The 15,055-nt window shown below is 37.6% G+C and overlaps 1 long non-coding RNA gene across 1 annotated transcript in view; it reads right to left on the bottom strand.

The window, feature by feature from the left end:
- Window positions 1-15,055, bottom strand: part of LOC132598231 (uncharacterized) — a 271,631-nt gene that overhangs the window by 208,510 nt on the left and 48,066 nt on the right. The window lies entirely within an intron of this gene.

The following is a 15,055-nucleotide window of genomic DNA, read 5'->3' as shown; positions in this document are numbered from 1 at the left end:
TTCCTTCAGCCTCAGTATTTCACTGGAGACAGAGGACCTCTGATCATCTGAGTTCCCAATAAAGAAAAACCACCTCTTCTGGGGAAAAAAAAAAAAAAAAAAAAAAGCACAGTCTTTGCGTACCTGCCTTTCCAAACGTGTAAAGTGGATTAAACTAAGTTTTTCACCATAGTTCTCAGAGTATATTGCAATTCAAAAATTAATGGGAAATGATCCTGGACCAATGTCAAGTATTATTATTGACTATATTTTGTCCTCATGGATTTTTTAACTGAAAGTAACTTGGCAGAACTTTAGCTTTCCCATAACGTTCCTCATAGCAGCAAATATTCATAAACCAATATTAAAGATCTAGGGGATCTTTTACCTGACAGCCAATGTTTTCCTAATTTTATTTTATTATTTTTTTTACTTTTTTAACATTTTTATTGGAGTATAATTGCTTAACAATGGTGTGTTAGTTTCTGCTTTATAACAAAGTGAATCAGTTATACATATACATATATCCCCATATCTCTTCCCTCTAGTGTCTCCCTCCCTCCCACCCTCCCTATCCCACCCTTCTAGCTGGTCACAAAGCACCGGGCTGATCTCCCTGTGCTATGCGACTGCTTCCCACTAGCTACCTAGTTTACATTTGGTAGTGTATATATGTCCATATATACACTATCACTCTCTCACATTGTCCCAGCTTACCCTTCCCTCTCCCCGTGTCCTCAAGTCCATGCTCTAGTAGGTCTGCATCTTTATTCCCGTCTTGCTCCTAGGTTCTTCATCAGCATTTTTTTTTTTTAGATTCCATTTATATGTGTTAGCATATGGTATTTGTTTTTCTCTTTCTGACTTACTTCACTCTGTGTGACAGACTCTAGGTCCATCCACCTCACTACAAATAACTCAATTTCGTTCCTTTTTGTGGCTGAGTAATATTCCATTGTATATATGTGCCACATCTTCTTTATCCATTCATCTGTCAACGGACGCTTAGGTTGCTTCCATGTCCTGGCTATTGTAAATAGAGCTGCAGTGAACACTGTGGTACATGACTCTTTGTGAATTATGGTTTTCTCAGGGTATATGCCCAGTAGTGAGATTGCTGGGTTGTATGGTAGTTCTGTTTTTAGTTTTTTGGGGTTTTGTTGTTGTTGTTTTTTATTTTTGGCTGTGTTGTGTCTTCATTGCTGCACACGGGCTTTTCTCTGGATGTGGCGAGCAGGTGCTACTCTTCATTGTGGTGCGCAGGCTTCTCATTGTGGTGGTTTCTCTTGTTGCAGAGCATGGGCTCTACCCGCACGGGCTTCAGTAGTTGTGGCACTTAGGCTCAGTAGTTGTGGCTCGTGGGCTTAGTTGCTCCGCGGCATGTAGGATCTTCCCAGACCAAGGCTTGAACCCGTGTCTCCTGCATTGGCAGGCGGATTCTTAACGACTGCGCCACCAGGGAAACCCTCTATTTTTAGTTTTTTAAGGAATCTCCATACTGTTCTCCATAGTAGCTGTATCAATTTACATTCCCACCAACAGTGTATGAGGGTTCCCTTTTCTCCACACCCTCTCCAGCATTTATTGTTTGTAGATTTTTTGATGATGGCCATTCTGACTGGTGTGAGATGATACGCACTGTAGTTCTGATCTGCATTTCTCTAATGATTAATGATGTTGAGCATTCTTTCATGTGTTTGCTGGCAATCTGTATATCCTCTTTGGAAAAAGGTCTATTTAGGTCTTCTGCCCATTTTTGGACTGGGTTGTTTGTTTTTTTGATATTGAGCTGCATGAGCTGTTTGTAAATTTTGGAGATTAATCCTTTGTCAGTTGCCTCTTTTGCAAATATTTTCTCCCATTCTGAGGGTTGTCTTTTCATCTTGTTTATGGTTTCCTTTGCTGTGCAAAAGCTTTTAAGTTTCATTAGGTCCTATTTGTTTATTTTTATTTCCATTTCTCTAGGAGATGGGTGAAAAAGGATCTTGCTGTGATTTATGTTATAGAGTGTTCTGCCTATGTTTTCCTCTAAGAGTTTGATAGTGTCTGGCCTTACATTTTGGTCTTTAATACATTTTGAGTTTATTTTTGTGTTTGGGTTTAGGGAGTATACTAATTTCATTCTTTTACATGTAGCTGTCCAGTTTTCCCAGCACCACTTATTGAAGAGGCTGTCTTTTCTACATTGTATATTCTTGCCTCCTTTATCAAAGATAAGGTGACCATATGTGTGTGGGTTTATCTATGGGCTTTCTATCCTGTTCCATTGATCTATATTTCTGTTTTTGTGCCAGTACCATACTGTCTTGATTACTGTAGCTTTGTAGTACAGTCTGAAGTCTGGGAGCCTGATTCCTCTAGCTCCATTTATCTTTCTCAAGATTGCTTTCGCTATTCAGGGTCTTTTGTGTTTCCATACAAATTGTGAAATTTTTTGTTCTAGTTCTGTGAAAAATGCCAATGGTAGTTTGATAGGGATTGCACTGAATCTGTAGATTGCTTTGGGTAGTAGAGTCATTTTCACAATGTTGATTCTTTCAATCCAAGAACATAGTATAGCTCTCCATCTATTTGTATCACCTTTAATTTCTTTCATCAGTGTCTTATAATTTTCTGCATACAGGTCTTTTGTCTCCTTAGGTAGGTTTATTCCTAGGTATTTTATTCTTTTTGTTGCAATGGTAAATGGGAGTGTTTTCTTAATTCCACTTTCAGATTTTTCATCATTAGTGTATAGGAATGCAAGAGATTTCTGTGCATTAATTTTATATCCTGCCTAATTTTTTTTAAATGGCCAATTGTTAACCATGTGACATGAGTAATCAACAACAGAATATAAGCATGAGTCCTGAAAAACTTAATCTGTTTCTTAGTGATGGAAATTGTAATTTGCTGAGAAACAAGGCTGAATAGTGGATACATACTGAATTGTGATTTGCAGGCTCTGCCATTTAAAGAAACAGAAAATCAATTCACTTAGGTGAAATTTAAAGGTAGAAAATCAGGTTTGGGTGGGGGAAAATACAGTGCGTTTACCTCCAGGCAAGTATAACTGGAAACCAATGGAGACCCAAATAGAGTTTTCCAGGATAAAGTTAGAGAAGTAGCATTAGAGCTGCTTGAGAAGGCCGGACTGGAGTTAAAAGGTAGGAGTATAGGTAGAAGTTATAACTTCAGGAGTGAAGGTATTGTCCATTCACTCATTTCAGATGAAGTACCCAAGTAAGTTCTAATTGCTTTGTGCAGGTGGAAAAATAAAATTAATTAAATGCACTTCAAAACTGAATACCTAAATTAAACTCTTAAAAGAGCCAAAGGAATAAATGTTAAAATGGATAAAATACTTTTGAAGGCATTAGCGTGTTTCCGGTTTGGGTGAGGCTTTGTTTTGTGTAAGCATATGCCGTGCTGGTGGCAGCTGTCACTCTACAGTACACCGGGTGGGGATGTGGTAGCAACGAGTGTAAGTTATGCTGTTACGTCACTGCAGTAATGTCTATAGCCTTACAACCCGCACGACATTTCTGGGTAAAGGAAGTGAGAAAAAGTGGTCTCAACGGCAAATACGAGCCACAAGCACTTAAAAAAGTTTCGGGTTAGGGAAGCCACTACCTTAGACTTGCTCATTCTAGGCTTTCTGAATATATAACAAAATTTGTAGGCTCTTTGATACTGCTTCTAATTCTAAGTAGCCTCTTCTGAATGCATATTTTACTTGCTTAAATATAGGCACATTTACAGAATAGTCCACAGACTGGCACAACTAGTTTCAGTGTGTTAATTTCACTAGTATTTCCTGAATTCATTTTATGCACGATGGACTGCTCCAGGTGTTGGGAACCAAAGCTAATTTCACGGCAGCCAAGGTCCTTGCCTCCATGCAGAATGTATTCTATGGAATTAATTTTGTTTGTGAGGAAACTGAGTTTTAATATTCTGTATCTGAGGAGCATTTTATCTGAAACTTCAGAGTTGTTTAGAAGTACAATTTCTTAAAAACATTTAAGTACGTATTGATAATGATTACGTAGAACAATCAAGAAATGTTAAAATACTTTGCTCTTTAAGAGCTTTAGGGAAAAAAGATATCTATTACTTTTATTTGGGGAAGGAGAGGAAATCTGTAACCCTTTGAGGATGAGTAAGATTTAATGAAATAACCTTTGCAGTCTTGACAACTACTTCTATTCCAAGAACCTATGTTACAACACATTTTCTCTTCAGTTATAGCTCTTCAACAGAGCTTTCAAGAGCCTGTCACACAGAGTTACAGACATTTTCTTCTACTTAGGTATCTACTCAAGCTGACTCGAAGAACCCTGGGAGAATTTACACTTGAAAACAAGTTTGATCTACTCATGTAAACAAAACGCTACGGTTATTTATTTAGTTTTCTTCATTGTTCTACATTTTCCTCCCTGACCAAGACATTAAATTAAAATTCATATACAATCAATAGTATCTTACTTGGTTCCAAAACTGAAGGAATAACTTTTAATACTTAAGTTAACGTATCTTGGTTACCCAACTTATTTATTACAAAATGATTTTGTGATATTGTCTTAGATGAAGATTTCTCAATCATGGCTCTATTTACACCTTGGACCTAAGGATTTTTTGGTGTGTGTGTCTCTGTGCTGGGAAGCGGGGGCAGGGCTGGCTTGTGCATTAGTAGGAATGTTTAGCAGCATCCCTGGCCTCTACTCATTAGGTGCCAGTAGCACCCCCCAGTTACGACAGCCAAAAAATTTCCAACATTGCCACTTATCCTCTGGGGAAGGGGGCCAAATTGCCTCTGACTGAGAACCATTATCCTAGATTAGAAGTCTCTACTTTGTTGATAAAGGTATAGTTCACAAAATCCACCAGTGACTGAAATCCTAAGATTTTAGGGACATACGGAAAGTTTTGCCCCAATTTCATAGTTTGAGTATTAAAACTTATTTACTATTCTACTCATTGAAATTTATGTTGCATATTAATTATAGATGATTGCAGAAGAAGCCTGAAAAACTATTTAATTATAATTTATGGGAACTAATTTTCTGTATGGTATTAGCCTGTGAAAATGGTACACCGACACAATGTTGAAGGAAGGCGTTTTTTTAGCCTCTGAACAAAGAAAGAAACATCAGAGTGGAGATCTAAATATGAACAGCATGATTGGAGAATTATCGTTAGGTGCATTTGCTAACTAGTTGATTAAACTTTAATGTGTTTTATTGTGAGTGGGAAGTAATATTATATGAATAGTAATAAAAACAATTTATGTTCCTTCTTGCTTAAGAGCTTTGCTCTTGTTAAATGTGTAAAACGTAATGTGTAACTATAGAAACCTGCCATTTCCATTATTGGAATTTTTCTCATAAAGAGCAAAACTCATTAAACTTTTATTCTCTGTAAAGTTTCTGAAAGCCTAGCAGAGAAAGCAAATCTTGCCCTCATAAAATTTGTTTTGCCAGGAAAGAACATATTTAAAGTAGTAGGAAATTGGGGAAAGAGGGTTAAGGTAGGCACAGCAGTTTGGAAATCCGAAATACTTGTGTAAATATTTATATACATGTTTTGATCCAAGGAGTCTCAGTGCACTGTCCCAATGCTGAGGTTGCCAGCTCACACTACAGCTGGTGGTGGCTAAAATCAAATGTTAGGGACTATAGCAGAGTTGTCACCAAGAAAAATTAGCCAAACCCAGGCTCAGAATCTAAACACAAACTTAACAAAGCTCAGGAGTCTGTTTTAATTGGAAATACAACCCAAACTGAAACAGGAAAATGTGATCCACAGTATAGAAGGCATCTCCCTGCAGCATCCTCACCAACACCCTAATGGTTCCCATAAGATTCTAAATTCATTTTTAATACTTACTTCCTCTGTGTATACATTTGACTACAGCCATGTTACCAATACTGAATAATAACAATAATAATGATGTAATGTCCAGAAGTAGAAAGAATTCATGCACTAAACGTATGTGTCTGTATGTCTCCTAATCCATCAGAATAAAAAAGACATTACAAACCAACTGCAAAACTATTTTCAAACTGGCTAAAGCCTATCTTGCTCAAAAGTAGGAAGAAAACATTTTCATGAAGTAAACCAAAGAGATTCCAGGCCTGGGGGCTCTGCGCAAGCTCTCTACGTCTGGGAAGGTTATTTAATAATCCCCCAGAGTCAAGTGAGACTGCCTTTATTTGACACCAAGACTGTGAGGCATTTGTGTGGACTAAGTAGTAGGACATGGGGGAAAGGCAGAAATTTCAAACTGTCAGTTTGCTTGTAAATTCCCTGACACACTGGACAAAAACAGACAGCATGAACCACTTGCACCACGATACTTGTGGACATGCCCTCATCCTAAAGCAAATTCTCTCCTCTTATTTTATTACATTAAGCATTTTGCCAAGTAATTAAATTCTCCCATTATCTCATTCCTTGCATGCATTAAACAATGTGTCATTTGTTTTGGAATTATGCAATGACCCATGCCCCTTTATTCTCCTCAGAAATGACATTTGCCATAAAAAAGAACAAAATAATGCCATTTGCAGCAACATGGATGGACCTAGAGATTGTCATACTAAGTGAAGTAAGTCAGACAGAGAAAGACAAATATCATAAGATGTCACTTATATGTGGAATCTAAAAAAAAAAAAATGGTACAAATGAACTTATCTACAAAATAGAAATTGAGTCACAGATGTAGAAAACAAACTTATGGTTGCCGGGGCGATGGGGGGAAGCGGGGTGGGGGGCTGGGGGGAGAGATAAATTGGGAGACTGGGATTGACATATACACACTACTATATATAAAATAGATAACTAGTAAGGACCTACTATACAGCACAGGGAACTCTACTCAATACTCTGTAATGGCCTATATGGGAAAATAATCTAAAAAAGAGTGGATATATGTATATGTATAACTGACACATGTTGCTGTACAGCAGAAACTAACACAACATTGTAAGTCTACTATACTCCAATAAAAAAATTTTTAAATGACTATATTTGGCTATTTCCCCTTTTGTCCATAAGAATATGAAAACCCTAAAGCATTTTTTAAGTAATAAAAGGAGATGAACAGCAATTTCATATCATTAAAAGATCCAAAATATTTTCGTTAAAGTAGACATGCTGTTTTGGGTGTTTTCCCAGTTGGACTATTTTATTACTTTGCTACAGCTTGTCTAAGGAGTAAATAGTTTAAAAGTTTTGGTGGTGAAACAGAGATCCCCCCCCCCAACTAATTCACTGAGGAAGCCCTTTATTAAGAACACTGGAAGCGCCGTGTTGTACTACACATGTAAGTACCAAGAAGTAAAACAACTTCTCTGCAACATCAAGTTTTCCCCCTGTCCAGGTTAGTGTGATCTCCAAGCTTCACACTGCAAATCAAAGCCACTCAAGTATGTTGCAGTAGCCCCTGAAAAATGTCTTTTTGCTGCCATCTTAAAAGGGAACAAGAAAGGCTTTGTCCTAAATTATTCCATCAGTGGCTCGCAAAGCACAATTTATACTCTCTTTAGAGAGATCTCAAATCACTGGATTCTCTGCTTCTTAGCAGTTCTGTTGCAAAGTTTATCAAGGCTGCAAAGTGAAATGAACAGTTATCTGTGGAAACCAACACTCTGTGCTCTTTCCCTAATATCTCAGATAGAAGAAGGATCATCTCTAAGTGCTTTGTCAGTTAAGGGAACACCAAAGAATGTTCTTATTAAAATTTCATTGAGGTGTTCTCCAAAGTTTCCAGAATGACATTTTCTAAATCTTATTTCAACAGAATTCTTTGTTTTTAATCCACTTTATTGCTTTCAATATAATCTGGAAATATTTTCACCAAATATTTGGATCATGAAGTATTTTGGGGGGAGGAGAAGAGTGCAAAATGCCCAATAATGTTTTATATGATATCAGCCTAGTACAGACTCTCAGATGGAACTCATCTGACCCCAGAACAAGGAGCCCCAGAATAGAAGTGGAATGGAGAGATAAGACTTTTTTTTCCAAGATCATATTTAGAGCGTGACTTCAGGAACACAGATCTCCAGCCCTTCTTCCTGGCCACCCCATTTCCCCCTCTGTGCCAGGCAGGCTGCACACAGGGTCAGTAACGGGATAGGAGGGCCTTTGTATTTACCCTTCAATATTGTTTAGAGCGTGGTAATTAAAGAAAGATTGATTTACATTCCTGAAGCAATCCTAGGGAGGGGAATTTTCAAACCCTGGAAATACATACTTAAATATTCTGAACTTAATCACACTGGGATTAATGTTGGCAGCAGATAAAATCAGTCCATACCACTTTTCTTGGAGGGAATGCAAACATTGGCATCGCTAGTCAAACTAATATATGTTTGGTCCTGAGTCACTGATTTACTTGAAGTCTGGAATATTTACATTGGGTGTATGAACAACATAAATGAAAAAGGAGTTGCATGTAGGGGCCAACAAACATCAATAATTTAATTACTTTCCTCCACGGCAGATAGAGAGAAATAACTTATGGGGCCACTGCGAACATTAAAGTAAGCTTTTCTCTCTTGGCTAATAAATCTGATGTGAATACCTCACCTTTGCCAGGGCAATATTCCTAGAAAAGCTTTCCTAAGCCCAGGTAAGTTTAGCACTCCTTCAAATTTCGTGGTCTAATCGTATGCAAAGCCTCCTCTATAATTCCACAATTCTCCAGTGAGGGACAGGGAAAAATACCTTTCCTTGGTCTGTAAAGAATGGAGGTTTAACCCAATGCAGGGGTTAGTCATGGAGGGTAATTTCCCAGCTCTTCCACTTCGCTATTTGTACACCACTATACAAAGTTTCTAATACCATCTCTGTCCTTGGGAACAGCTAAATGACTTTCCAAAGACCATAAACACCAGTTGGGGAAATCTGTATTCAGAGGAGTAAAAAAAAAAAAAAAAAAAGGAAATGGATTTGAGAGGCATAATAACATCTGCTAGGTTTGGAAAATATGATTTTCCTCAAGTCATTTTATGTAATTCACATCCAAGCTTAGAATAATGTTCCAATTTATTAGGCTGTGTTGTGGTTCCAGCTATATTTTATTTTTAAACTGTAACCAGTTTTACATATAATTTTACTAATCTGTACAGAACTTTCTATCTCTTTTAATAAAAATTAAATAAATTTACTTTGGCACTTTTCAATGGAAAAAAATTATGAATAAGTTCTAATTGTAAAAGAGCAAATAGCTATTAAATAGCACATGGTTAAAATAGGATTGGGGATATCATGTGAGTTTGGAGCTGAATACTGAAGATCAGGTCTTGCGTTTCAAACACAAAAATACCCAAGAACCTTAGACCATCACCAAAACTATATGCCACATACATGTACTGCGGATAAATGGTTAATGAATGGTCTGCTCACATGGTTTCTGCCCTCCCAAACTGACCAGACGATAATGGAATAAATTTTACTTTTCAAGCTGTTCTGGGACCATGGAAAGAGGACATGGTGTGGAAACCACATTGCTGGGTTCCCGTTCCAGCTCACCCATCTAAGTGACCTTGGACAAGTGCAGGTCTCTCTGAGCCCTTCAGTTTCCTTACCTGTGAAATGTGAGTGGTAATATCTGGGTTGTTGGGAGAATCAAGTATATAAGCTATCATTAAGCTGCTGTCTATCAAAAGCAGTAAATCAATCATTCACTATTCAAGCAGACACTCAGAGACAAGAAATAAGCATTGATCCAAAATATTAACAGATGTACAAGAACGTTTCACAATATAAGAAGCCATACTTAGTAGAAAATCAATTACAGCTCCCTTCTTTCTTTCTCTGCCTTTAGATATTTTTGCCTGATCTACTGTCTGCATTGATACCAATGTCAGAGCTTTCAAAAATATGAAGACCTCTCAAAACTCAATGGTAAGGAAACAATCAACCCAATCTTAAATGGGCAAAAAGCTTAAACAGACACTCACCTGAGAAGATACAGATGGATGGCAAATAAACACAAGAAAATCTGTTCAATATCACTAACGATTAGAAAAATGCAAGTTAGAATCAAAATGAAATATCACTATATATCTACAAGAATGGCTAATTTTTTATTGAACTATTAAGTTTTGGGAGAATGCAGAGCAACTACACTTATACACTGCTGGTAAGAATGCAAAATAGGAAAGCTATTCTGAAAAAAAGGTTAGGCAGTTTCTTATAATTTTTTAGGAAGTTGTATATATACTTACAAGCAATCCCACTCTTTGATTTACTCTAGGGAAATGAAAACTCACATTCACAGGAAAATCTATACACGAGAATGTGTATAGTAGCTCTATTCATAATCACCAAAACGGAAAACATCCCAAATATCCTTCAGTACACAGTAGATTCATAAATAGTGGTACATCCATATAGTAGAATACTACTCAGCAATAACAAGAAACGAACTATCGACACACACCACAAAAGCATTATGCTGAGTGAAATAAGCCAGTCCCTACAAGTTATGTGCTCTATAATTCCATTTACAGTGCCTTCTCAAAAAGGAAAAAAAAAAGACTACAGTTATTGGAAACACATCAGTGGTTGTCAGGGGTTAGCTGTGGGTAACACTGTGACTCTAAGAGGGTAGCACAAGGGAGTTCTGGGGTGACAAAACTGTTCTGTAGCCTAATTGTGGTGAGTTACGTTAATCTATACACGAGTTAAGATGAACAGAACTGTACACAAGAAAATCCAATTATACGGTAGGAAATTTTTTTAAATAAAATGTTAAAAGTATATTCTATATCATTCTACTATTCAAGACATTTTAAGATTCTTCATTTTATAAAAAATAAAATTAAGACTTCAAGGCGACCTTTCTTCCTTCATCTTCTGTCATCTCTCTCATCTTCCCTCAGCATATTATTATCAGAGGCAGTTAATAAATATTTGTGGGATTTAAGTCTCAGATCTTCGGTTACATAATAATAAAATATATCTAACCTGAAAATTCAAATAGATGTCTTGTCTACACAATTCTAATTATTCAAACACTTGCAAATATCTGGATGGACATTTTTTTTCACTCCCTCTAAATATTCGGCACTTTACCAACTTTGAAGTCTTTGTATATTTCCAATTCCTAAAGGAAAAATAGTTTTTCATGTCAAATAAATGATTGCATTTATGCCTTTTGGTGTCAGCAAATTTGGTCAATATTTTCAGCTCAATTTTCATGAATCATTTATCATTATATTTGAATATTCAGCTCCAGAAAAGTCACACTATACTAACTTATATTGATAACATTGCATCTCAATTTTTCTCTCCCTTTCTCTCCCTCTCTCCCACCCCACATACACCCACACATACACCCTCTAAGCTTGAACTACTGAAATCTCATTTAGGCTAACATTTGGAGGGATGCCTAACCTGGTCCTCCTCTTCTGTGTGAACTGTCACCAGCACCCATAGGTTTCAGTTGCAGCAGATAGCCATCTTTATATCCTGTGACTTTTCAAAGGTCTTTTAAAAAGTTATAACTAAGATGCTATGTATAGATTGGACCCATGAGTGACTACCAAAGAACGCTGAAGAGAAAAACTGACAACTGAACAGAAGTTGAGTACTCTATAAATTCAATATAACACATACACAATAATCTTGCTAAGATCAGAACTATATTTTAAAATTATGTTGATTGGCTCAGTAATCAATCAACTGGTAAGGGGAAATCTTGAAGTATAACGGGGTCCAGCAGGGACATATAGGGTATGAGAAAGTAGGAAATGTTCCCTACTGAAATCACACTCACCCACACATAACTTTGTTCTTGAGATGTTATTTGAGAGACTGGGCAGATAGCCTGATTCCAAAATACCCATCCCATCAACTTTCCAATACTTAAAATTCTACCAATTCCTTGTCCCTTTTAGTCTAGAGAAAAATAACTACATAAAAGAGGCATGGGCTTTGACTGCAATGCTGAAGTTAGGACATACGAACATTCAGAAGTCTGAAATAATTTATGAACAAATAAATATAAGATTCTATAGGAAAAGATCCACAGCAGTAGGAAATCAGAGAGAAGAGATGAGTGGAAGAATATTAAAAGGCTTTTTGGAGGAACTTAGACTGAGTTCTGATAACTACCATTCAGAGAAGAAAAGGGAGTTCCTCCTAAGTTGGAAAGATAGATCGAATGAAAGATGCTCTCAGGTCTGAGAGCAGAATTGTGACGAGAAGCACATAACCCAGAAGAAGAGCCAGGACATTGTTTCAGACAAATGACTAAATTATCCTTGTTTCCTTTACCCGAAGTACTGGAATACGATGTTAAATACAGAAGTACATTACCAATGTAGCGTAAACAGATGTCTCACGTGAGTTTTAAAACTAAGACTAAATGGCTGTTTTCTGAAATACAGTCTGAATACCATTAAATGGACTAGAGGACATAATTTTTCCTCAAGCCCTAGGATCCTGGGAGGATTGATGTGCTATCTAATGTACATATTATTGGACAGAACACACACAGAATAAAAGACGAGAAAAGACAGAACACTTATTAAAAAAAAAAGAATATATGTTGCCTGCCTGCTCTAAACAATAGTAATTTTAAATATATACTCATGACATCTGGAGCAAGGGAAATTTTTATAGCAGAACAAACTGGGAAAATTCCCAAGAGACTCAATCTGGTACGTTTTTTGTTTCAAGGACAGTATATTTCAGACACTTCAAGGAGAAAAGTCAGGTGTGTACATTAGGTTAGGAAGAGGGAAAACCTGTTTTCCTTCTCATCTTGCCCCTTTCTTGAATAGCATTAGAGAAAAGGGACTGAAAATATTTCTTAAAAAATTGTTAAGTAGAACTCTGTATTGTAATGATGGGCTATACTCAAAACAATTATTGGGTTAAAGCCTGGTATTCCTAATGAACCTATTAAGCTTTAAAGAAAAACACTTTCCTCTAGTCAAACTTTTGTCATCTACCGAACTACTTGGACTTACCATCAAAGAACTCAGAAGCAAAGTCACATGCCATCTTGCCTTGCCAGAAAGATAACTAAGATATTTGCTAGACAAGGAAAATGAGGAGAATAAACTTCAAGTTTCTACAAGAAGTTCGAAAATCCCTAAGAAATAAGCTTTATTAAACCATTATGTTATAGAACAATTGAATATTAGATGAGTACAAATTAAACACTCATACCTGCAGTTATCTAAAACATTTATACCCCTTGAAAAGTCAGTAAAGAAGATACAAAGAGAAGTAGCACTGTGTAATAGTTATCTACTGCCGTGTAACAAATAACCCCCCCAACATTTAGTGACTTAAAACAACATTTATTATCTCACAGGATAATAAACGAGTCAGAAGTCCAGGTGCCACTTAAGTAGATTCTTTGTTTCAGTGTCACAGGCTGTGATCAAGGTTTTCTTTGGGGTTTGACCGGGGAAGGTTTCATTTCCAAGCTCACTTACATGGTTGTTGGCAGGAATTACTTCCTCACAGCTGTTGGCCAGAGGCTGCCCTCAGTCCCTTGCTTTGTGAGGCTTTCCATAAAGCAGCTCACACATGGCAGCTTGCTTCATTAATGCAAGTGAGTGAGAAGATCCAGAGAAAGAGTGCAAACAAGATGGAAGTGCCAGGCTCCTATAACCTAATTCCCAGAGCCACATCCCATCACTTTCGCCAGATGCTATGCATCAGAAGTGAGTTACTAGGTCCAGTCCGCTCACAAAGAAAGAGTGGTTCACAAGGGCATGAATAAAAGGAGGAAGAGACCATTGGGAGCTATTTTTGAAACTGTCTACAACACAGAATTTGTAAACAAATTTGGCCAAAACCTGAGGACTAAGAGGCACTAAATGCATAGTCCACATATGAAGAGAACCACCAAAGGTTAGAGTCAGAAAGTTTCCCTGGGATCACAAGGAGACCACAGAAATGGTTTTACTATCACAGGCATCTATTCCTACCCACCTCCCCAGCCTCTAAGAAAGGAGGCTGAGGAGGGATGGCAACAGGAGGAAGAGGCTACTCTTCCTACCTCCTATCCTCATCTGCAGACAACTCTACAAGCCAGGTAGGAGGGAAGATGCCAAGGGAATCACCACAGAGATTGGGGATGCCTGCAAGAAAGGGGGACCACCATTCGATTCAGTAGTGGAATTATGGCCAAGAAACGGGAGTTGCTGATCTACCCCCGTGCCTATGGAAGAGAAAAGGAAGCTGGAGAGAGATGACAGGCAGAGGGTGTGGGGTGCCCCACAGGTGAGCAATCTTCACTTCTACTCTTGGGGTGCTCAAGGTGGGTATGTTTCCCATACATCAAATGGACATGATGGATGGTAGCTGGGCTATTTTGCTAGTACAACCATAAAAAATGTCAGCGCTTGATGAAAACACACCACACACAAATACACACGTGTGTGCACATACACATATACACACAGGTGCAAGAGGCTGTGGGGTGCATATCAGTGGCATCAATTTAAAGCAATAATATGGGTAGAAGTGATGAAGTTGGAGTCACAGCTGCCAGGGTAGGAAGCTGTGCAGCGAGAAGGCCCCAAAGCTCCTCCAAGCCCCTGACCCACCTCACACACTTACAGGCACACGGGGCAGCCAACATGTGGACACCTGCCACGCAGAGGGTATAGATGACTAATATTTGTTAACCAGAGAAGCAGCAGTAACTCAAAGGAAGGAGACTACCATAGTGATCTCCTGTGTAAAGACACTTTCTCCTTCCTTCCCATCCTAACACTCTGGGGCCTGGTATGTGGAAAAGGGAAGAGGTAGAACTTTGAGTGAGATTTAAACTGGATAAAACCTTTAAATACTTAATATGACTAGGAAATTACACAATCTGACCAAGTTCTGTTGAGAAACAGGAAAGGGAAAGTCAGAAGACCATAGCTGAAAATGATAGGAAACAAAAAGAATAACAATAAGAATGGTTTCATGTTTGTAATGGCAAAGAATTGATACTATTCAATGAATCATGGATTCCAGTTCTTTAGTTGAACATTTTTTTACCACAAATAATAACCAAGAGCATTATAATTATAATACAGTACAAAAGACCCTATAGTCTCTTTTTTTGGATCCT

This window comes from Globicephala melas, chromosome 12 (assembly GCF_963455315.2).
Source record: "Globicephala melas chromosome 12, mGloMel1.2, whole genome shotgun sequence".
NCBI lineage: Eukaryota > Metazoa > Chordata > Mammalia > Artiodactyla > Delphinidae > Globicephala > Globicephala melas.
The sequence above is the reverse complement of the archived record's forward strand: the minus strand, read 5'-3'. Positions and strand labels throughout refer to the sequence as shown.